Below are 25,295 nucleotides of genomic sequence, written 5' to 3'. Positions count from 1 at the left end.
GTACTTACACATTGCGGGCGAGTTTCCACGGAGATCCATGTAAAAACACAACAGCGAGTGGAAATGGAGGAGCTACTGAACACGATGGCCTCCTGTTTTTTCAATTGCAGTCCGGATGAGTTTTATCACTGAGTAGAAGTGTGAAATATTTTTCACAGACCGGATAGGGCTTAAAACTACATGACCACTTAAAGACAGATATTGAACAGTTGACATTTTTGAGAGGTGGGATGTATTGATATATCTCTTACGTTTCATATTCATCATTTAGCTGATTGTCTTTCCTCTCTGAGTCATAATATACGCCCCGGCGGGACCCTCTTCATCCACCTGGCCTCTGCAGCATTCTCCACATTCTCCACGGTCATGTTGCTCCTAATCAGCTTGTTACCGCCTGCTTTCCCTAATTAAAAGTCGGGGTCACGAAGCCGTGTTTAATTCGCCAGGGCCCCCCAGCACCGCGTCACATCGTCTCCCGAAGCACACCGCGGGGTTAAAGTTTTATTACGGCTGAGGCTAATTATAAACACGCGCTAATTAAGCCCAATATGAAAAACTGCGTGTGGCTTAGCGTGGCTTTGCTTAAAAAAAAAAAACATTTACATCCTCGCTGTGTGTCGATGTAACTGTATTTGCATGCGTCAGATGTCTTAATTTCTGCATTTCTAATGCTTACATCTGAATCTGAATGTCGCAGAAGCTTGTTTTTCTCTCATCTTCTAAAAAACCCAACCACGTCTTCCCAGAGCTGTTTATTGTGAGCGCTAATGGCTGTGCTAAACTGCACACAAACACCCAGAAATCAAACAGCAGCCTCTGCATAATAGCTAAAAACATCTGTGCTTTTCAGACGCAGCTGACGCTGGAGCCTTTATCACTCTTTGTCCAATAAGTCGAGTTTTTTGATAAATCATTTTGTGTGTCTGTTTGTGGCCAGTTATGTACAGGTATGCCGGTTTTGTAATTGTGGACGCTTTTTGTAAACAAGTTAAATATAAGGGTGGTACTAGTGCTGGGCGGTATACCGGTTCATTCAGTATACTGAGGGGTGAACTTGAACCGTTTGAAATGTTTCTTTCATACCACCAAACCTCTAGAGGGCGCTACAGAGCGCCGTGCAGAACAGCACCATCAAAGAAGAAAATCAAACGCTGGTCTAGTGCTGTACTGCAGAGAAATTTCTGCTGCTTTTTCTCACTGTATGAGTGTTTTTATCCCAGTAAAATACAGCAGAAACTACTTTCATTTTAAATATATTAATACTAAAGCTTGAAACATGATTTAAATGTATTTGTTAACTGGAGAAAGAAGAGGATTGTAGCTGTAGATTTTAATACTGTAATGCCTATAATGGCTTCAATAATAACATATAGCTAGTACATTTATATTAAACTTGTGTCTTACTTGTGCAATAGAATTTTAAGAAATATATCTTTGAATAGTTAAACATTGAGTATTTTAATTTTGTTTATAGGGTTTATGGAACAATTTATTAACTAAAATATTTTATTTTAGTATCAATTTTTTTTATTGTTTCTATTCTTCAGCTGTTTTTCTGCTAATAAAGTCTGATTTCTTCATATATTGTGTAATTTTGTGGGACAAAGTAAACCCAATACTAATCAAAGCCTTAATTTAAAGCCTTAGTGTTTAATATTATATAAACTCCTGAAAGTACAGTAACTTACAAACCTATATTAAAGCCCAGTCATGAAAAAAATAGTAATTAAAAAAATAATTCTAAAAATACTGTGATATACTGTAAAACCACCAGAATCTGGGCGTAACACTTAACTCTAACGTCACAAAGACTTTTATAAGATTCCTAGTATCACAATATATATCGCAATATATCGAATCGTAACCGCTGTACTGTAATTTATATCATATCTACAGGTTTTGCCAACACTAATACCCTAATGTAAAATGTTAAAAAATTATCGTTTTGATCTTCTCATTTAACAATGCAAAACTAGTCGAAAAAACAATCCGAGAGAAAGAATAGGGTTTAATTCCTCCATCAGAATGGATTAATGCACTGTAGGAATGAACTGTGCTTGTGTGAAGCAGGGCTGGATGACTAGACTCAACTGCACATTAAAAGCAAAGCATTGCATCATGATAAGTAATAAATTGTATTTTGTTCCACAGTGTAATCTTCATACAGTATCATCATTCCACCTGATCGTTAATTACGTAGCTCTGTAGGTGATTTTATAAGAAAGGCCTGAGGTGGGTGGGTGAGTGGTGTGGAGGGTACACAGGAAACTCATGACTGGAGCAGCGGATCTCTACAGTACTCTCTGGCACCTGGACCTCCCCTGCTCCCAAATTGCGTTACGGACAATATGCTCCCGGAATTTCATTTGCCTGCGAGCTGCCTGCTGCTCCTCGGGTTCAGGGAAAGCAAACACTCGTCCTGTTTGATCAATTTTACTTTTCGCTAATATCCTTTCAGTGGTAATTCACGTCATGCCATATAATAGAGTGGCATTTATTTCCATGGGATGAAATGTCAGCTATAGGTACAGCGGGCTGTGATTAATTCACAGTGATGGAGAGAGATAGTGGAGGTCTGCGGTGAGCAAGGCTATTGGGCTAGCCCTGAGACCACTGGCTCCGCTCCAGAGTCTGGAGAATATCATGGATAGATACAGTTATTTGTAAGTGACTTGTTCCATATTTATAATTATTTGTAAATATTGTTTTATATATGCTGTCTTGCCACTAGGCCTGTAATGATATATCATCCTAGAAATTATTGCGAAAAATGATATCATTGTCATTAAAGACCATTTAAATACTATATACAGCTCTGGAAACAATTATGAGACACTGATTTTGCTATTTATAGGTAAATGTTTGAGTCTATAATATTTTTTAATCTATAAACTACAGACAACATTTCTCCCAAATTTTGAAATAAAAATATTGTCATTCAGAGCATTTATTTGCAGAAAATGAGAAATGGCTGAAATAACAAAAAACAGTTCAAAAATTAATATTTGGTAGAATAATCCTGGTTTTTAATCACAGTTTTCATCTGGGCATCATGTTCTCCTCCACCAGTCTTACACACTTGTTTTACCTTTCCCTCTGATTTTGTCTAGCGCTCTTGTTTGACTTTCATTTGTGATTTTGCCTTCTGATTTGGTTGCCTTGGTCTTGGTCTGTTTTGTCACCAAAACACTGTTTTGTCACTGTTTTGTGCACCATTGTTACTCACTAGTCTGCTCCCTCAGTTTGCATAAATACCAGTTTAGTTTGTTAACCACTTGGCAAAGTATTGCCAACTCTTTTCAGTTGTGCACTAAGTGGTATCTATTAAATTATCTCAGCTTTGTCTTTCTGGTTTTGTTTTTTTACCCTTTGATTTGGTTGCCTTGGTCTGCCTTGCTTGGTGCTTTTTGTTACCACCATACCCCGCTCACTGTTACCCACTCACTCCTTCTCATTAAATGTAATTCACCATTAACCTTATTAACCTCTATGAAAGCTCCTGACATCCTCCTGATGTGAGGGCTAGAGATGGCCACTGCAGATCTCCGCTGTCTCCGCTGTCTCTTTTAATTTTTTTAACACTGCAAATATGAATCCTGAACAGCATCACCTCAGAACGGATGAAGGGTTATGAATACCAAGCGTGTTACTTATAAATAAACATAAAACCTTAATACTTAACCTTAGAACAACATGAAATAACACAAGCACTCAACATGTCCAGCTCTTATATAAGTAGAACAACATTAAAGAGAGATGTACTACTTAACAGATGGACCTCACATTACCCGTGCAAATAAATCTGGAGGTCTTTAAAACTGCTGGATTTTATGGGCCGAAGAACAAATCGTTGAGAGGTAGGACTCAATCGTGTTCTACCTCTTGGTTGACCAAGTTTTGGTCTGCTTTTCTCACCACTATGCACCACTGTTACTCACTAGTCTTCTCCCTCAGTTTCTATAAATACCAGTTTAGTTTGTTAACCACTTGGCAAAGTATTGCCAACTTTTTCCAGTTGTGCTCTAAAAGGTTTCTAGTAAATTATCTCTGCTTTGTCTTTTGCATCCTCTTTTTTTACCTTTCCGTCTGTTTGGTCTTTTTAATTTTGGTTATCACTCTTGTTATTGTTTCTGGATCCTTTTTGATTTTGTCTAGCGCTCTTGTCTGATTTTCCATTCGTGTTTTTCCCTCTGATTTGGTTGCTTTGGTCTTGGTCTGCTTTTGTCACCACTATCCACCACTGTTACTCACTAGTGTACTACCTCAGTTTGTATAAATACCTGTTTAGTTTGTTAACCACTTGGCAAAGTATTGCCAACTATTTCAAGTTGTGCTCTAAACGGTATCTAAAATATGATCTATGCTCTGTATTTTGCATTCTCTTGTTTTACCTTCCCCTCTGGTTCCTTTTTGATTTTGTCTAATGCTCTTGTCTGACTTTCCATTTGTGGTTTTGCCCTCTGATTTGGTTGCCTTGGTCTTGGTCTGCTTTTGTCACCACTATGCACCATTGTTACTCACTAGTCTGCTCCTTCAGTTTCTATAAATACCTGTTTAGTTTGTTAACCACTTGGCAAAGTATTCCCAACTATATCAAGTTGTGCTCTAAATGGTATCTAAAATAAGATCTATGCTCTGTATTTTGCATTCCCTTCTTTTACCTTTCCTTTTGTTTGGTTTTTTTTTTAATTTTGGTTATCACTCTTGTTATAGTTTCTGGATCCTTTCTGATTTTGTCTAGTGCTCTTGTCTGACTTTCCATTCGTGGTTTTTCCCTCTGATTTGGTTGCTTTGGCCTTGGTCTGCTTGTGTCACCACTATGCACCACTATTACTCACTAGTTTACTACCTCAGTTTGCCTAAATACTTGTTTAGTTTGTTGACCACTTTTGGTTTCTTTAGAATTCCCTTTTGATTTGGTTGTCTTGGTCTTGGTCTGCTTGTGTCACCGTTATGCACCACTGGTACTCACTAGTCTGCTACCTCTATTTGTATACTTACTTGTTTAGTTTGTAAACCACTTGGCAAAGTATTGCCAACTCTCTTTAGTTGTCCAATAAAATATGGTATCTAAAATATGATCTATGCTTTGTCTTTTGCATTCCCTTGTTTTACCTTCTGTTCTTTCTGGTTTTGGTTTTGCCCTCTGATTTGGTTGCCATGATCTGCTTGTGCCCTACTCTGTTACCCACTCACTCCTTCTCATTAAATGTAATTCCCCATTAATGTAAATCTGGGGGACTTTAAAACTGCCGGATTTTATGGGCCGAAGAACAAATCGTCGAGAGGTAGGACTCAAACCTCCAGGACTACCTCAACCGGAATTAAGGGGTCGATTAAAACGAAAGTACCAAGCCTCAGGGCCGCTAACGTTATCCATTGGGTCGTACCATCAAGTTGACCTTCCTCAAAAGACCCTTTTAAGGTTGAGGAGGGATCACAAGACACATAATGAAACTTGTTCCTGTTGGGAAAGTAAGGGTGATGAGGGCAAGCTGATGGCTGGGAGAGAGTGAGGGATGGGTGGATGGAGGAGAGATGACAGCGTTGGGGGTAGTAGTGGGGGAAGTTTACAGCTGCTTTTCATCTGGAAAGCGCCTCACCTCAGTCAGGGGACGGGGGGCTTGAGTAAAAGGCTATCGAGCGCATTTACTTACTGTCAGAGGGCCTCGTGCAGCGCCACTAAATGATGGCTTTCATTTCAAGTGAGGGGGCAGAGCAAGACTGTGGAAAAACACCACCATCACTCATGCTACGGGGGCATCTCCACACAACCCCAGAGAGATAAAAAAAACTGATGCTTTAGCAGCTACCATAGCAGCTCGATATGTTGGGAGACTTTATGTGATTGACTACCATTGACCAAGCTATAGTTTGTCTACAGATATATCTGATATGTCTTAGCTTCTGTTGCTAAGCTAATGGCAATTGGTAATAAAAAAAGTATTCATACACTTTGCCACTTTACAACCATTAACTTAAACATCTTTCATTTAAGACTGTCAATGCTTAAGCGCTAACACACAATTAATTTGAAATTAGTAACACGTTATTATTTTTTTAATGCCACAAATTGGATCCCAACTTCCTGTATTCTGTAGTCTGCCCCGCCCAAACTCTTCACTTGTGGTGAAGCGTGATTTGGTCTCGATTCATCCCAGCTATCAAAAATATACTTTTTTCAATTGAGCTAAACTGCTGATAAACAGGCAGGCCACAGTCCGATATACCCACCTCTGAGCAGTGAAACAGCTAGCGCTTAGCATGGTTCGAATGGTTAGCAGGTAATGCTAATGCTGCTCCAGCAGTGCTAGTCGGGGTTAGCAGCAGGCTACATGCCAATAATTAAACACCTCTGAATGGCGGAACATCCAGCGGTTAGCGGCTAACGCTAATACTGTTCCAGCAGTGCTAGCCAGGGTTAGCAGCAGGCTATGGGTCAATGATACTCAACACTGAATGGCAAAAGAGCTAGGGCTTAGCGCAGTTAGTGGCTAATGCTAATGCTGCTCCAGCAGTGCTATGATCAAATGCTGTCTCTGCTGCTGCTCCATGCTGTTTACACTGAGGGCGGTATGTGCAGTGCTTACAGCTTCATACTGCACAGATATACACGCTGTAACACAGAGCGCTGTAACACAGAGCGCTGTAACACAGAGCGCTGTAACACAGAGCGCAAACCTGACTTTTAACTCAACAATAAACAGAATAAAGAATAAAATAACATTGCTGTTCCCTTAAATTAGTTGCTGGTGTATCTTCACAGCGTGAACACACAGTTAGTTTCCTCTGCTGAGACGCAAAAGCGCTGCGATGTTAAGATACAAACGCGCCAAAGTCAGAGCTCACCTGCCTCTTAAAGGGAATGTGAGGCAAGTGACACAATGATTGGTTTATTTCATTAATGAAGTTTATGAATCAGTTCATGCTTTTGCGTTTTTCGAGCCCTCACGATACAGAAGACACACCGACACACTACAGTTTGTTAAAATAGGGCCCAAACTTTTTTTTTGCAACTGTTTGTCCTACATCCTGGTGTGTTCCTCTCAGCGATCAAACCCAAAACCGTCAGAGAAGCAGAAGAAAGGAGAAGACCTGGACCAGGTAAAGTGGGTCACCAGCAGAAAGTATAGTATTGTAGGCCTGCAGGCCACTGAAGGAGCGTGCAGGAGGAAGGTATTCTTTGAATGAAAGAATGGCGTGGCCTTCCTGCTCTTTCTGAGAGTGTGCATCGGTGCCTTTCGCGTGTAAAAGGTGCAGTGTGTTTTGGGTCAGGGTCACGCTGCCTCCAGCTCTTTCAGAGCAGACCATTCGTGAGCCTTTCTTCAGTCGCAGCCGATCAGCCTTTTCTGTGTGTGGGTTGTGGTTGTGTGTGTGTGTGTGTGTGTGTGTATGTGTGTGCTTGTCTGGTACACTCTGTCTTGCTGAATAGCTCTGTGCTCTCTGCTGTCTTATTTGGCATGAATCTTGAGGTTCTGAGGTGTGAGAATGAGGTGAGATATTGCACTGTACAAGTAAGACCAATCTAAAAACCTGGAAGAACCTTCAGTTCTTCATGAACTTAAGCTAGATTAGCTTTAATACCAACTACCGTATTGTTTGGACTGTAAAGTGCAATTAAAATCCTTTCATTTTCCTAATAATCGACAGTGCACCTTATATATAAGCATTAGCGCTAGCCGCTAACCGCAGCGCTAGCTCTTTTGCTATTTAGGGTGAGTATATTGGACTGTAGTCTGTGTGTTTACCATGTTAAAACAAGCTACCTGGGGCAAACCGCTAGCTAATAGTTAGGGGTGGGAATCGTTTACTATCTCACGATTCGATTCGATTCCGATTTTGGGGGCCACGATTCGATTCAAAATCGATTTTTGATTCAAAACGATTTGATTTATAAAAATTTCTGCTTCTGGCTTATGAATCTTATTGAAAAAAGCCTCCAAAATATACACTGGTCCTGAAGCAGGTAATGTGTTACAAAAACAATAAAATGTGCAGGAATGTGGGTCCTCAGTGACAGAGGAATCACTGGGATATCACAATGACGTTAATGAACAATAAATAAATAATAAATAACACTGATTTATTACCAGGCTACTAGCGGTGGTGTGTAGGTGACGCTGCTGGGCTGATGTGATGATAGCACTGGAGCGCTAAAGTTCAGGAGCAGCTGCTGATTAACTAGTTAATTTAAGGTGGTTGTATTTCTTCAGAAAGGGGGCAGGAGGTGGAGAAATTAATTCATATTGTCCATTCCTTAATTCCTCTGTGATGAGGAGCTGAAATTAGCTCTGATTAGCTTATTGTTATTTTTCCGTTCCGCCTTAAATGCTGCAGCCCGCTGCCACCTGTAGCGTTATTTAAGGTGGAACTGGAAAGTTAGCTAGTTAGCTAGCTAACAGTTACTGAAACTAACTACTAGCGATCTTTTTTATGCTTGTTATGAAGCATTCTGCCATAAAACATTAAAACTACACGTTAATCTAAGGTAATATAATGCTTGTTCTGCCATCTTACCGGTGATTCTCAAACACCTACGCTCTGTGTGTGTCTGGAAGATCTCCGTTTGAAGGGACAAGCGCTATCCCCAGGGTTGCCAGGTCCAACAAAAATACCCAGCCCAAAATCAGTCTAAAACCCGCCCCTCAGAATCGATTTTGGGACATTTTAAATCGATTCTGAATCGTAGTAAATGAGAATCAAGATTCTTATGTGAATCGATTTTTTGGCACACCTCTACTAATAGTGCCGTGGGTTACCGGAACACTCAGGGTTCCTCAGTCTAGCGTTATCATGTGGCATTGACATCTCGCTAACACTGCAGTTAGCGGCTAATGCTAATGCTGCTGCACCTAGCCTTAGTGCTTGAGAAACTTCACTGAAACTCACCCTTAGACACAATATTGGATTGAAAATCCAAGAGCGAAATCTGTGTAGATTAACATCCAGCACTCGTTTGACTATTTATTTTTAGGAATGACCGTTTTAGAAGGGATACATGGCGACACTCTTGCTCACTTAATGCGCCTTATAATCTGGTGCACCTTATATAGAAAAATACAGTAGGTAGATTAGGTTTTCTCCAAACTACATGAAAGCCAAGCATCCTAACTGCCAAATCATCTCTGACTCATTGAGGCATGGCCTCCACAATACCTCTGAAGGTGTCATGTGGCATATGTCATCAAAATGTTAAATTCTGGGCCATCCAACGGTCACATCAGTGGGCCTTGGGCATCCGTGACCCTGTAGCTGGTTGTTGTCCAAACTACATTAAAAACCAGGCATCCCAACAAGTTGTGGTCTTTACAAGACCTTTGATGGCGTCCTGTGGTATCTGGCACTAAGATATTAGCAGCAGATTCCCAAGTCCTGTAAATCTTAGGGTAAGTTGCGGGCATCCATTGATTAGTTCTTGTTAAAACTACTCCATGACCCTGTTGCCAGTTCTATCCAAACTACATAAAACCAAGTATCCCAGCCTCTAAAACAGCTGTAGTTCCTAAAGCCACAGCCTCCACAAGACCTATAAAGGTCTCCTGAGGTGTCTGGGGTCATTTTTCTGGCCTGAATATCTTGCCTGCAACACTAGATATGAGACCACACTGACATGATACCAAACTAGCTCTGCTGCATCAAGACATTATCTCCTCAAGACCTCTGAAGTGTCCTCTTGGTATCATCGGGCACCAAAGTATTAAAGCTGATGTCCGTAAATTTGGGGATTAAGGGGATTTAGGGCCCTCTCTGGATTAATCCAATTCCAGGTTATGTTTAGTCAGTGAGAGAGCACTCAGTCAGGAGCTTTGTTCCTTTGTTTCCTTGTTTTTACTATGGGTGAATGAGCTACTGAGTTCTGAGTTTCCTCTTCTGAAGTCTCCATTGCTCCACCAGCCGCTCGCATTCAGTAAAACGGAGCTGGATCCTCTTTAAGAGGCTGTACTTGTGACGTAAGTACGTTAAAAAAAAGCGACCCAATACCCCAGTTTTTAGAGTTAATATATTAGGCTTAGCAGGGATGGTCGTTCCAGCACACTGGTATCATTAAACACAATATTTTATCCATATTCTTCTCCAATCAGAAATGCTTCTGCTTTCAGTTAAAAAACTAAATAACATCAGATCTTTTCATTCCTGGAAGTTTCAGCTAGGGCATTCATCGAAGACATCACTAAGCCCTGGACATCTATGACCATAATACATAACATTGTTTCTGATTCTTATCCAAACTACATAAAAGCCAAGTTTCCCAGCACATGAGCTGCTTTGTAAATCACAGCACAAGTGTTGTAAAGAAGATGAACACTAGTCCACCAGTGTCTCTGCTGTGTGGACTGAAGCCTGATTGTGATGGAGGCTCTGTTGAATAGTGTGTGATTGTGTATTGGTGCTGTTGTGGTGTAAGAGCAGTTTGACTGAGAGAAAAGTGCACTTACTCACTCATATGAAGACAAAGAGGTAGATTTCTGCTTCTTTGTAGTGATATGAGGCTATTGTACAGAACATATTCTGGGAAGCTTTCTCAGAATAGTAGAGGCTGGTATTTCAGCAAAAGAAGGACAAAACACCATTAAGACCCTTGGACTTCAAAAGAAAGGTTGGATGAGCTGTGTACGAACGTACAAACGTACGAACATATAGTATACAGTATACAGAGTCATATGAAAAGTATAAACCTGTATATAAACCTGTAAAGCTGTGAGGTGTTATTTTGTGAGTGGGGTTGAACATTGCCAGATAGATGAAAATTTTAATTTCAGAAGTTGCATGGACATTTACACCCACAGTGGACAGTGCAGTGGTGGCAATGATTGTGACCTGCAGCATCTGGCTAAAACTGTCCATGCAAAAGACAATTATCTCTGGCAGAAATACCTTATGTAGCCTTATGTAAGAAGCAGTAAAGCCACTCCACTGAAGTACAGTGTTATACAGGAGTTTCAGTTTAGTTTTCCAGCACCAAAACTGGAGTAATGTTAGCATTAACCACTAACCAACGCTAAGCGCTAGCTCTTTTCCTTTTCAGCAGAGTGCTAGCACTGCTGGAGCAGCGTTAGCATTACCCGCTAACCACGCTAAGCACTAGCTCATTCGCCGTATTATCGTACTGTAGCCGTCATGTTTAATGTTTTTAAAAAAACTACATGGGACGAACTGCTAGCTAATATCGCCCTGGCTTACCAGACTTGTCGATCAGCATTTAATGGTTGAGCTGCTAATGCTAATGCTGCTGCACCCAGCCTTAGTGGAAATCTGGAAATCTAAGCTTAGTGTAAATAAATGGTAATGCTTTACTCAATGTAAAAAAACAGTTTCCAGGAGAGAAATTTGTGTAGATTAACATCCAGCACTTGTTTGACTTTTCACTTTTTTAAAGAATTATAGTTTTGTTTACTTAGCTTAGCTTTACACCCAGTGAATTAGAAACAGAATTAGAAGGAAAACATGGCGACACCCTTGTTCCTTACTAGTGTTGCACAATGCTCCTTATAATCCATTGCGAAAAATACGGTAAGTTTACACTATTAGTGGAATGCACAAAGTTGGGAACCTCCTCGTCTAGTTCTGTGAGATCTTTTGAGGTTTATACTCAGATTTCTATGGATGTTTAAGTCAAGGGACAGAATTATAGCTTCTTGTGGTAGCCTATTTTAGATTCTAAGGTGGGTTTATAACCATTATCCTTCTGTAGACGCCTTCCTCTTTTCATTTTTAGCCTTGGTTTGTACAGATTGCTTGTTAAAAGAAGTTGCTGTTGGTGATTTCATTGAATCAGTTCCAGTGGCGACAACATCAAGGCTAAAGCATGATCCATCCACCACCATGCTTAACACCGATTTAATTCTTTCTTCTGTTATTTAATTGGATGATGGCCATACCATCCTGCTACAATGATTGCGTCGATCCAAACTGAGACCACTTCTTTAAGGTTGGATCAAGATTTGATTCTTTAGTTTAAACCATCATTGCACCAGATTTTGTTGCACCTTTCAGGCTTGCTATTGAGGTTTAGCCCAAGCTTGGTATGACTTGGGTGCCCACTCAACTTTTGAGTACCCCATATTTTTGCATTGTTTCATGCTCATTATTACAGTACAATGTTTTTTTCTTTTTTTCTTGACTAAACGTCATTAAAGCGCTATGTTACGTCATTGCAATCAATATATTTACAGATTCAGCCTATAAAAGCAATTTCACCCACGGTTGTCATTGTAAGGCTTGTCAGAGCGAGAGAACGGGCCTTATTGTCAGGAGGACCATGTGCCGCTGCATGTTCCTGTCTTTTTCCCTTTCAAATTAATGTCCTTTATGAGTTTTTAATGTGTTTTCTGCTAGTCTCTGCCCAGAGCTAACAAGTCAGCTGTATTATCAATCCCACAGCTCAGCTCTTTTTATTGGGCAATATTTCCGCGCTGGCCCCGCGCTGCTGTTGCCCCTTCAAGTGGAAAAGCTTCTTCTTGGAGGACATGAAGCAAGACTAGATGAGGCTCTAAATGATTCTCCCTTGGATGAGCAGACAGGGAGGCAGGGTACATGAACCAGACTTCGGGGAGCAACCGGAGGAATGAGCGCGCGGCTAAAGGCAGAGAGAGATAGAGCCTTGTCTGCCTTTATTAACAGAGGGCTTCAAAGGAAAGTAGTGAAAAAGCGAAAGAGGTGGGTGGAAGTAAAGACAATATAATGACGGGATCAGCTGGAAAGGACAGGTTTATCTGCGGCTCTGGGACTACAGAGAAGTCTCGGCCTCATTAGGCTGACTTTACATGGTGAAACTTTCACTCAGCTTCAGTTCTTTTAAACTTAAACATGAACAACCTGGAACCCTGATGAAAAAAGGCAAGCAGCTGTATTTTAACCAGGACTTTGTACTACATGAGTCAAAATCAAGAACCAAACACTTTGAGTCTACAAACCTACAAAGAGCTCTTTTGTGGAAGGAGTTTCTCAAACAAATGGTCAGTATTCCATTTATTGAGAGAAATAAAATAAAGGTGGAGGAATTTTGGTCCACTTTTCTTTTACAGAATACATGTTTTAATTCAGCCACATTGGAGGGTTTTCAAACATAAACATCCTGTTTAAGAGCATCCCACAGCATCTCAATCTTCCAGATCTTTAACTAGACCACTTCAAAACCTTCATTCAAAGATGGACTTGTTTGTGTGCTTTGGGTTATTGTCCTGCTGCAGAACCCAAGTACACCTGAGCTTTAGGTCACAAACAGATGGTCGGATATTCTCCTTCAGTTTTGTCTGGTAAACAACAGAATTTCTGCTTCCATCTATTACAGCAAGTTGTCCAAGCAGGTCCTGAAGGAGCAAAGCAGCCCCAGGTCATCACACTACCACCACCATGTTTTAAATTTAGTATGATGTTCTTTTTCTAAAATTATGTGTTAGTTTTATGCCAGATGTAAAAGGACACACACCTTCCAAAAAGTTCCACTTTTGTCTTGCTAGCCCACAGAATATTTATTTCCAAAGTCCTGGAAACATCCAGATGTTTTTTTTTTTTTTTTTTTTTTTAGAAAATATGAGGTGCATTTTTGTGTTCTTTTTGTTCAGCAATGGTTTTCGAATTGGAACTCTTCCATGATTACCATTTTCACTTTTTCAAATAGAGGCAGGTTAATTTGGATTGCACCTTTCCTTAGTAAATGAAATCAGCATTTAAAAACTGACTTTCATATTTATTTAAGTTATGTTTGTCTGATATTTAAATTAGTTTGTTCATCTAAAAAAATTGAAGTGTGACAAATAAGTTTGCCAACATAAGTTCTTTTATGGTTGTTTAGCTCTGGAAAAAATAAAGAAACCACTTAAAAATGATGAGTTTCTTTGATTTTACCAAATTGAAAACCTCTGGAATATAATCAGTAAGGAGATGGATGATCACAAACCATCAAACCAAACTGAACTGCTTGAATTTTTGAACCAGGAGTAAAGCAGCATAAAGTTATCCAAAAGCAGTGTGTAAGACTGGTGAAGGAGAACATGATGCCAAGATGCATAAAAACTTTGATTAAAAAACAGGATTATTCCACCAGATGTTGATTTCTGAACTCTTAAAACTTTATGTATATGAACTCCTTTCTTTGCATTATTTGAGATCTGAAAGCTCTGCATCTTTTTTGTTATTTTAGACATTTCTCATTTTCTGCAAATAAATGCTCTAAATGACAGTATTTTTATTTGGAATTTGGGAGAAATGTTGTCTGTAGTTTATAGAATAAAACAACAATTTTCATTTTACTCAAACATGTATCTATAAAAAGCAAAATCAGAGAAACTGATTCAGAAACTGAAGTGGTTTCTTAATTTTTTTCCAGAGCTTTGGAATTCTTTGGAATGATGGAGCTCCATACAACACATTTGGAATAAGCTGGAGACTTCAGGATGATGTAGGGTGGTGATCATCCATCATCCTGACCTCACACATGCTTATGACACTTAAGTGCAATAACATTTTCACAGCAATCCTCACAGCAATGATCCAACAAATTTCTCCAACAAATGCATGATAAACTCACATAGCAAAATGTGAAAGAGTTGAAATTTCAGAGTTAAACAGTTGAGAGTTGATTTTTACTCTCAAAGGGTAATTTTAACTCTTTCAGTGTTAATGGTGTTCAGTGTTGGAGTTATCTGCCAGAGTTGAATATTTCAGTGTTAATCCCACTAAACCCAATAAATACTGGCCAACTCCACAGAGATTTAATTAAACTCCGCCCAGTTAAACACGTTATTTGCATAATGGGTGTGTCCCCCCTTATATTTTGTTTAATGGTTGTTTTTCTAGCCAATATAGTGTAGGCTATAAGAGCAAGTTACCATCCTTTGTACAGTAAATTGTGATAAAGTGTTGGTAATGCACTAAGAAATACAATGGAAAATTACACACTAACCTCTCCTGAATAATAATTAAATAATAAAGTCATTTTAATTGACTAATTTCCTTCTCATTTATATATTTTTTTAACTCTTTCCAGTGTTAGTGTAACAATTTAGGAAGTTAAAGAAATAAAAATTATGAGTTAAAAAAGGAACTCTGGCAAGGTATTAAATGTTTAACTATTTTAAAACTGTTGATTTAACTCCCTGAAAAAGAGTTAAAATCAACTCTATGGGAGTTAATTTAACACTTGCCTTTTTGCTGTGTACGTACTCCAAACGGTGTAAAATTAACACTTTGTTGCTATGACACTAATGAACAACACTAGCATAAGTAAATAGCACACTGCACAGTGTCATATTAAGACTAAACATTTAACACTGCTATCAGTGTAATTTTTACTCTCTGTAGAGTGGGACCATATATGCTCCAAAGGAGTGTTAAAGTTAACTCTTTAGGTGTTGATCCAGCACTGCTAATTTCAGAAAAAAACATTGAAGGAGCAGGTCTCCCAATACTTTTGAGATTATAGTGTGTGTGTGTCTACTTAATAAAGTGGTAACTTTACTACTTCTATGTTCATTTTGCTAAAAGATCAAAAATCTCATTTTTTTCGTGTATGAAATTCTAATATGAGCTTAAAGTAAGATTTCAGCTGGCAGAAGCAGATGAAGAGTTCATGCAGGGATTGGTGTCAATTAAACTAATTATAATTCGTGGTAGCTGCTCATGTGAGATGTCCTGGAAGCCTGGAAGATCATTAAAAACTCTGGGGTATCCAGGTGAGACCTTCTCCTCTCAGCAGGAAGAAGAATGGCACAGGGAACTAGCTATAGTGCGGACAGTCAGGTCTGAAGCACAGTAGGAACATCATCAAGATTCTGAATACAAGCTGGTCAGACTGGTTAAGACGGTTGACCAGCTTAGCTTTTCTTTGTTTTAGTTTGTTGGTTTAGCTGGTCTACAAGCGTGATTACCGTTGCACTATTAGGTGCACCAGATTATGAGATGCGCTATTAATAAACTTTTAATTAATGCGACACTAGTAAGGAACAGGGGTGTTGGTAGGGTAATTTAACTTTAAAGTTAAGTAATGCTGAGCTAAGTAAACAAAACTGTAATTCTTAATTTTTTTTAAGTCAAACAAGCGCTGGATGTTAATCTACACAGAATTCTCTCCTGAAAACTGCTTATTTGGGTGAGTAAAACACCTCCCTTTATTTACAGTAAGCTTAGATTTACAGATTTCCACTAAGGTTGGGTGCAGCAGCATTAGCATTAGCCACGGTTAGCGCTTGGTTTGGTGGCTTGGATAAAGCAGGGCGATATTTCGGTTCATCCTACAAATCACAGTTTTCATGCATCTTGGCATGTTCTCCTCCACCAGTCCTACACACTGCTTTTGGATAATTGATGCAAAAATTTAAGCAGGTCATCTTGTTTTGATTACTTGTGGTCATCCATCTTCCATGTTTGTATGGTTTTATTGAACACAACATGTTAATATTCACAGTGAGGGTGGAATAGTATGTGAACCTTTGGATTTAATCTATAACTGGTTGACCCTTCTTTGGATCATTCCTCTTCACAAAACCTTCAGTTTCAGTTCAGCTAAATATTCTTGGGATATCTGGTGTGAATCGCTCTCTTGAGGTCTTCATGCCACAGCATCTCAAAAGGGTTGAGGAGGTCAGGACTCTCCAGAAGGCCCAGTATTTTCTTCTGTTGAATCCATTTGGTTGTTGAATTAGTTCTATGTTTTGGGTCATTGTCCTGTTGCGTCATCCATGCTCTGTTGAGCTTCAGTTGCATTGATTGGACTTCAGATTGGCTGACTTCTGGCTCCAATTAGCTCTTAGAAAAGCCATTAGCTTTGGGGTTCACATACTTTTTCCGCCCTCACTGTGAATGTGAACATGTTGTGTTCAATAAAACCATGCAAACATATAATTTTCTTGTGTGGTATTAGTTGTTTAAGCAGACTGTGTTTGTCTATTTTAATGACCAATGCAATTATGAATAAATCAAAGTAATCCCAAAAGCTTCACATACTTTTTCTGCATTTGGGAATGGAAAAGTGTTTCAGCTTTAACTTTTTACACAACTTTTTTTTTATGCAAAGCTAAAGCACTTTTCCATTCCCAAAACGTGAGGGCTGAATCCATGGCACTATCCGTCCAGGTGGCACGGTGTCGATGGTGCTCCAGCTGCAGAGTAGCGCACAGCTGAAGAAGGCCCACTTGTTATGGTTCTGCAGTTGATCACCATAATGATTTGCAATTAGCGGACCGACTATCGGGCCGCTTCAGCCGCGGGATCCTTGTGCCTAATTAAAAGGTTTATTCAGCGGTTTTAACACCGCCCGTGCTCTCTGACCAAGAACAATTACGCCTCACCGCTAATTAGCCACAGATAAATTAGCATTGTAATGATGAAGCTGCAGCGATTTGAGGTTAATGGCTGGGATACCTGTGTGCAGCCGAGCGCTTCTTCACAACACAAGTGATAGTGGTTCACTTAACCCATTGAAACAAAGCAGAACATCAGCAGCAACGACACCTAAAGAGTTACACCACTGTTACTGTCTACACCATTTACACAATTTCACCCTTACCTCACATATATACGCAAAAAATATATATTTATACAGTCTCATATATTTACATCAACATTATATTCTGTAACAACACTTCAACCCTTTAACTTCACATTTAACCCTGTTACTACAAGGAACCCTTCGTTGTAAATGTATAAAATAAAACCCTGTAAACATATTCAACCCTGTAAATATATTGAACCCCATAACTTCACATTCAACCCAGGTACTACAATGAACTCTTCATTGTAGATTAATAAAACAAAACCCTGTAAATATATTCAACCCCATATCTTTACATTCAACCCAGTTACTACAATAAACTCTTTATTGTAAATGAATAAAATAAAACCCTGTAAATATATTCAACCCTGTAGATATATTCAACCCTGTAACTTCACATTCAACCCTGTTACTACAATGAACTCTTCATTGTAAATGAATGAAATAAAACCCTTTAAACATATTCAATCCTGTAAATATATTCAACCCTGTAGATATATTCAACCCAGTTACTAAATTCATCTCTGTAAATACATTCAACCCTTTCACTACATTCAACTCTGCTCTTACGTTCAACTCTGTAAATATATTCAACCCTTTCACTACATTCAACTCTGCTCTTACGTTCAACTCTGTAAATATATTCAACCCTGTCACTACATTCAACTCTGTAAATATTTTTTAACCTGTCACTACATTCAACTCTGTAAATATATTCAGCTCTGTAAATATATTCAACCCTGTCACTACATTCAACTCTGTAAATATATTCAGCTCTGTAAATATATTCAACCCTGTCACTACATTCAACTCTGTAAATATTTTTTTAACCTGTCACTACATTCAACTCTGTAAATATATTAAACTCTGTGAATATATTCAACCCTGTCACTACATTCAACTCTGTAAATATATTAAACTCTGTGAATATATTCAACCCTGTCACTACATTCAACTCTGTAAATATTTTTTTAAACTGTCACTACATTCAACTCTGTAAATATTTTTTTAACCTGTCACTACATTCAACTCTGTAAATATATTAAACTCTGTCACTACATTCAACTCTGTAAATATTTTTTTAAACTGTCACTACATTCAACTCTGTAAATATTTTTTTAACCTGTCACTACATTCAACTCTGTAAATATATTAAACTCTGTCACTACATTCAACTCTGTAAATATTTTTTTAAACTGTCACTACATTCAACTCTGTAAATATATTCAACTCTGTAAGTATATTCAACCCTGTCACTACATACCACTCTGGCAATATATTCAAACCTGTGACTACATTTAACTCTGTAACTATAATTAATAGTGTCAGAAATATGAAACAATTTCTTTTGACAGGGGTGGAAAATACAGCATTACAGGGTTTAAATTAGGTACATTTTGCAAAACTTAAAATAAGATGCATTATTATAAGAAACGGAAAGAAAACTTATTATGATGCTTAAAAATACATACTGTAACTTTTTCTATACATACTTTAATCAAAATTGTTTTTTAGGAACATCTAAATATTTAGTATATACAGTTGTGGTCAAAAGTTTACATACACTTGTAAAAAAAACATAATGTTATGGCTGTCTTGAGTTTTCAATAAGTTCTACAACTCTTATTTTTCTGTGATAGAGTGATCGGAACACATACATGTTTGTCACAAAAAACAGTCATAAAATTTGGTTCTTTCATAAATTTATTATGGGTCTGCTGAAAATGTCACCAAATCTGCTGGGTCAAAAATATACATACAGCAACAAAATTTGTCAATTTTGGTGATGTAGCGAGTTGTGTCAATCAAATTAGCTTCATGTCATGGCCTCTTCACTTCTTGTAAGTGATTCTGATTGACTACAGCTGTTGACTTCTCATGAGCCCATTTAAATAGGGCTCATTTGACCCAGTGATTAGACTCAGCTACAAAAGCTACAATGGGAAAGTCAAAGGAACTCAGTGTGGATCTGAAAAAGCGAATTATTGACTTGAACAAGTCAGGGAAGTCACTTGGAGCCATTTCAAAGCAGCTACAGGTCCCAAGACCAACTGTGCAGACAATTATACGCAAGTATAAAGTGCATGGAACAGTTGTGTCACTGCCACGATCAGGAAGAAAACGCAAGCTATCACATGCTGCCGAGAGGAGATTGGTCAGGATGGTCAAGAGTCAACCAAGAATCACCAAGAAGCAGGTCTGCAAGGATTTGGAAGCTGATGGAACACAGGTGTCAGTCTCCACAGTCAAGCGTGTTTTACATCGCCATGGACTGAGAGGCTGCCGTGCAAGAAAGAAGCCCTTGCTCCAGAAAAGGCACCTTAAGACTCGGCTGAAGTTTGCTGCTGATCACATGGACAAAGATAAAACCTTCTGGAGGAAAGTTCTCTGGTCAGACGAAACAAAAATTGAGCTGTTTGGCCACAACACCCAGCAATATGTTTGGAGGAGAAAAGGTGAGGCCTTTAATCCCAGGAACACCATGCCTACTGTCAAGCATGGCGGTGGTAGTATTATGCTCTGGGGATGTTTTGCTGCCAGTGGAACTGGTTCTTTGCAGAAAGTAAATGGGATAATGAAGAAGGAGGATTACCTCCAAATTCTGCAGGAAAACTTAAAACCATCAGCCCGAAGGTTGGGTCTTGGGCGCAGTTGGGTGTTCCAACAAGACAATGACCCAAAACACACATCAAAAGTGGTAAAGGAATGGCTAAACCAGGCTAGAATGGCCTTCCCAAAGTCCTGACTTAAACCCCATTGAGAACATGTGGACAGTGCTAAAGAAACGGGTTCATGCAAGAAAACCATCACATTTAGCTGAACTGCACCAATTCTGTCAAGAAGAGTGGTCAAACATTCGACCTGAAGCTTGCCAGGAGCTTGTGGATGGCTACCAAAAGCGCCTAGTTGCCGTGAAAATGGCCAAGGGACATGTAACCAAATACTAATGTTGCTGTATGTATATTTTTGACCCAGCAGATTTGGTGACATTTTCAGCAGACCCATAATAAATTTATGAAAGAACCAAATTTTATGACTGTTTTTTGTGACAAACATGTATGTGTTCCGATCACTCTATCACAGAAAAATAAGAGTTGTAGAACTTATTGAAAACTCAAGACAGCCATAACATTATGTTTTTTTACAAGTGTATGTAAACTTTTGACCACAACTGTATATATTTAAGATATGCTAATCTGTTACTTGAGTCAGTTACATTTTTGGGATTTCCCTATACCATAACCAAGTGTTTATGTAAAGAACTGCTGTATCGTTTATCGTACAGAGCGCCCCCTAGTGTTCTCCACCTCCTATATTCAGTTACAGTCTGTTTCCAAATGAACAGAATTACCCTGTGATTACCGCAGTGATTCCTGCCTGTATCAGAGCGTACCTCACTCACTAAGTGTGTGTGTGTGTGTGTGTGTGTGTGTGTGTGTGTGCCTGAGCAAGCGAGGAAGTGGTTCTCCCTGTCGCCATAGCAACACACCATGTATGCCATGTGTGCATGAGGGAGCTTGTAGGGGGCAGGAAGGACTCATGAAGACTGACCACCTCATGGGTCACAACTGATAGACCCCCACCAGCCTGAGATACTCAACACTGCTGCTGAGAGAAACAAAAAGATAGATAGATAGATAGATAGATAGATAGATAGATAGATAGATAGATAGATAGATAGATAGATAGATAGATAGATAGATAGATAGACAGATAGATAGATAGATAGAAAGAAAAGAGGGTGTCAAGGTAAGAGAGGTGGAATGAAATAGAGAGAAAACAGGAGAGATAGAGGTGGAGAGAAATTTGGAGAGAGGGGGAGAAAAGGAGTGAGAGAAAAGAAGGGGACAGGGAAAGAGAGAGAAACAGTGAGAAAGAAAGAGAAGTGGAGAGATAGAAAGAGGTGTCGATGGAGAGAGAGGGAGGTATAGTGAAATAGAGAGCAAGAGAAACAGATAAAAAGGGAGAGAAGTGAAAAGAGAAATATAGAGACAGGAGAAAGGGAGAGGAAGAGAGAAATGATTGAGACAACAAGAGAGAAAGAGATTGAGGATGAAAGAGGAGAAAACAAGAAGAATGAGAGAAGTGAATGGAAGGAAAAGAGAGGAGAATTGGGAAGAGTAAGAGATAGAGTGAGAGAGAGTGAGAAAGATAAAGGAAGAGAGAGATAATTGAGAGAACATGATAGACGGAGGAAAGGAGTAGAGAATAACAAGGAGAAAGAGAGGTAGGGAGAGATGGAGGGAGAGAGGGGAGTTAAGACAAAGATGAAGCGAATGAGAAACAGAGAAGAAGAGAAGAGAAAAACAGGGACAATGGAGAAAGAAGAGTGAGAGGGAACACTAGAGGTGGAGAGAGATAGAAAGAGGGAGAAAAAGAGAGAATGATGGAGAGAAAAAAGAGAGAGAGGGCATATGAGAGGAGAAAACAGGAAGAATGGAGAGAAGTGGGGATAGATGGAGTGAGAGGGAGGGATAAGGGTGGAGAGAAATAGAGAGAGAGAAAGAGGGAGGAAAAGAGATGATGGAGAGAACAAGAGAGAAAAAAGACAGGAGGAAGAGAAGAGAAAAACAGGGAGAATAGAGAAAGGAGAGAGAGAGGGAGGAATATAGGTGGAGGGGGAGATAAAGAGGATGGAATAAAGGTGGAGAGAGATAGAGAGAGAAAAAGGGAGGAAAGGAGAGCAGGGTTCCTGCATATCCTGCATGCTAACGTTAGCGGAGAGCTAGCTAACAAAGTAACGTTAGCAGTGAGTTATCTCCCCCCATAATTTGGGAAGAGAACTAAGGCTAGTAGAGAGCTAGCTAACATAGTATAGTCACGTTAGCGGTGAGCTAGCTAACATGCTAACATAATAACATTAACGACGAGTTAGCTACATTACCGTGGAGAGAACTAAGGTTAGCGGAGGGCTAGCTAACAAAGTAACGTTAGCAGCGAGTTATCTCCCTACGTTATTGGAGCTAAATGGAGAGAACAGGAGAGACAGGGAGGAAGAGAGAGAGGAGAAAACAGGAAGAATTTAAAGAGAGAAGTGAGGAGAAATGGAAGGAGAGCAAAACAGAGAGAGAGAGAGAGAGAAGTGGAGAAAAGATGATAAATATAGACAGAGAAAGAGAGACATTTTCATTATACTGGGTTTATGTTTCCTCCCTAGCCTTCTGACCCGTGGCTGAGTCATCAGATACCCCATGTCTCTTGTATCTCTCTCTCTTTCTCTCTCTCTCTCTCTCTCTCTCTCTCTCTCTTTCTCTCTATCTCTCTTTGCTCCCTGCAGAGGCTTTATGAAGTAAAATATGAAGCCCAGGTCCAATTACACAGCAGTGTATGGAGATGGGCTTTAGCTGTGGGGATCAGACAGAAGGGAAAGTGCTGATTAGACTCGTCCTGTTTTCATCTCTGTCCTTCTGCTCTAACGTCTCTTACGAGCGCCGGGGAACCGCCAGGAAACTGATCAAAAGGGAGTTTCTCAGAATTCAAAATGTGCCTGTTGCTGTAGCAGTGTGAGCTTGTGTGTCTGAGTGTGTGTTTGTGATTCTTTTGTAGATTTTCAGGTCATAAATATCCTCTCTTTGTAGAAACGCAGAGATAAACAAGTCTACAGACCTTTACTGTAGGGCTAAAACGATTAGTCGAGATAATCGACATCGGCAACTATAAATTGCAGTTGACGCATTGTTAATGTGTAATGAAACACACTACACAAGGTATTGGAAACATGGGGGCGGAGTAATGGACGTCATGTTTTTTATTGGTCAAGTGTTATTACTTATTAAGTAATAAATATAAATATCCATGTAAATATTATTATTACACTATTTTACAAAAATCATCACAACAGAAGAAATGAATAACTTTTTGAGCCAAAACCTAATATATAAATTCTGATAGATTAGCATCACAGTGCGCTCGGAGGAAAGCGCAGTGACTTGGTTCCCATACATCAGCTCACAGACGTCTTGTGCTGATCGACATCACCCTAGGAGTGATGAGGAGAAAGAGCGCCATCTTCCCACCCAGAGAAAGAGCAATTGAAAGGCCATTGTACTCTCTCAGGGCTCTGGTAGCTGATGGCAAGCTGCATGACTGGGATTCGAACCAACGATCTTACAATCATAATGGCTTTGAAATGCTGGACCACTCAGAGCCCTTGATATTCTTGATTACGTCGACAGCCCTAGTAAGCAACAAATGCATGTGTGATTTGTATTTACATTAGTGGTGTAAAAGTGAATTATAGTCCAAAAATGTAGCAAATAATACCAATTCGTCCATAGTGCTGCTTAAATCAAACAACTTAAATTGGATTTATCTTTAACCCCTTTGGTAGCATTTGGTAGCAGTTTGATTTAGCAGATACTGTGATCTTGTGGAGTCCCACAGGGTTCTATTTTAAGTTCCATGACACTGTTAATATTAATGTTAATTATGACAGTAAAGCAGCGATGCAGTCATGAACAGAATGAGCATAGGGTTGTAGTATGAGTTTACATACAGGCCGTAATGAGTTAAGCGTATTCCAGGGTCAGCTGGCGTGATAAATTCATTAAATGATGTTACAAATAAAAGCTTAACAGCATCTGACAGCCGGCAATCAGCATCAGAGTGTTCAAGGCCCCTGGGCTTAAAGGACCCATCGGATACATTTAGTAAGCATTTAAGTTATTTATTTTTTTTTGTATAAATCAAAAGTGACTTGGGGCTAAAAGGCTTAATAGAGGTGTCATAACAAGTGTTTTTACCACCCTGTTATTTCAGCTTATGATATACCTCATGCTTTTAAGGTGGAATTGTGTGGGGGGAAAAAACAATGCTTTTTTGCTGGTTTACATAATGATGTAATGATACCTTATAGGAGCGACATATTATAGCTTATGATACTGTAATAGCAACATTTGTAATTATTTTTTGTAATTATTCTTAAATCTTACCAGAGAGTGCTGCTGTGCTCTGTGGGTTTTCTTATGCCCAGATCAGACTACATGAATTTAATAAAAACAACGTACATTTTTTGGTCTATTTTCATACATAAGGCGCAGAATATAAGCGACACCAGTAAGGATGCCTAGATTGAAGTGAGCAAGGGTGTCGAAATGTTTTCCTTCTAATGGTGAAGCTGGGGGAAGCGCCTAAGTAAACAAAACTGTAATTCTTAAAAAACATTTTCTTTTAAAGTCAAACAAGTGCTAAGTAAAGCGCTTCCAAAGGGTAAGTTTTCAATGTTTTTCCAGCATTAGGGCTTGGTGCAGCAGCATTAGCATTAGCCGCTAACTGTAGCGCTAGAGGAACGTAAATATCTTACTTAAAATATTCAAGTTTGATTGCCTACTTCTGTAGCTTCAATTGAATGAAAAGTGTCATGGACACGCCCACACAATGAGCCAAGAGATCCAGCACGCCAATATGCTTTGAAGAAAAGTGCTAGTGAACATGTACCGCAAGGAACCCTGCGCTAGCATCTAGCGGTTCGTCCCACGTAGCTTGTTTTAACACGGCAAACACACAGACTACAGTTTAGTATACTTGCGCCTCTGAACAGTGAAAGAGCTAGTGCTTAGTGTGGTTAGCAGCTAATGCTAATACTGCTCCAGTCTTGGTGCTGGAGAAACTTGAAAACTCACTGAAAATTCACCTTTATAATGCTATACTTCAACTGGTAAAATATATATATATGAACATATATATATTTGAGTAAAATAAACATTGTTGTTTTATTCTATAACCTACGGACAACATTTCTTCCATATTCTAAATAAAAATATTGTCACTACGGACAATAGAGCATTTATTTGCAGAAAATTAG

At 39.2% G+C, this 25,295-nt stretch overlaps 1 protein-coding gene across 2 annotated transcripts in view; it reads left to right on the top strand.

Moving 5' to 3' along the window:
- LOC111191922 (potassium channel subfamily T member 2) overlaps positions 1 to 25,295 on the top strand; it is a 129,054-nt gene that overhangs the window by 15,136 nt on the left and 88,623 nt on the right. The gene's annotated exons all lie outside the window — the stretch shown is intronic.

This window comes from Astyanax mexicanus, chromosome 3 (genome assembly GCF_023375975.1).
Source record: "Astyanax mexicanus isolate ESR-SI-001 chromosome 3, AstMex3_surface, whole genome shotgun sequence".
Lineage (NCBI taxonomy): Eukaryota > Metazoa > Chordata > Actinopteri > Characiformes > Acestrorhamphidae > Astyanax > Astyanax mexicanus.
The sequence above is the reverse complement of the archived record's forward strand: the minus strand, read 5'-3'. Positions and strand labels throughout refer to the sequence as shown.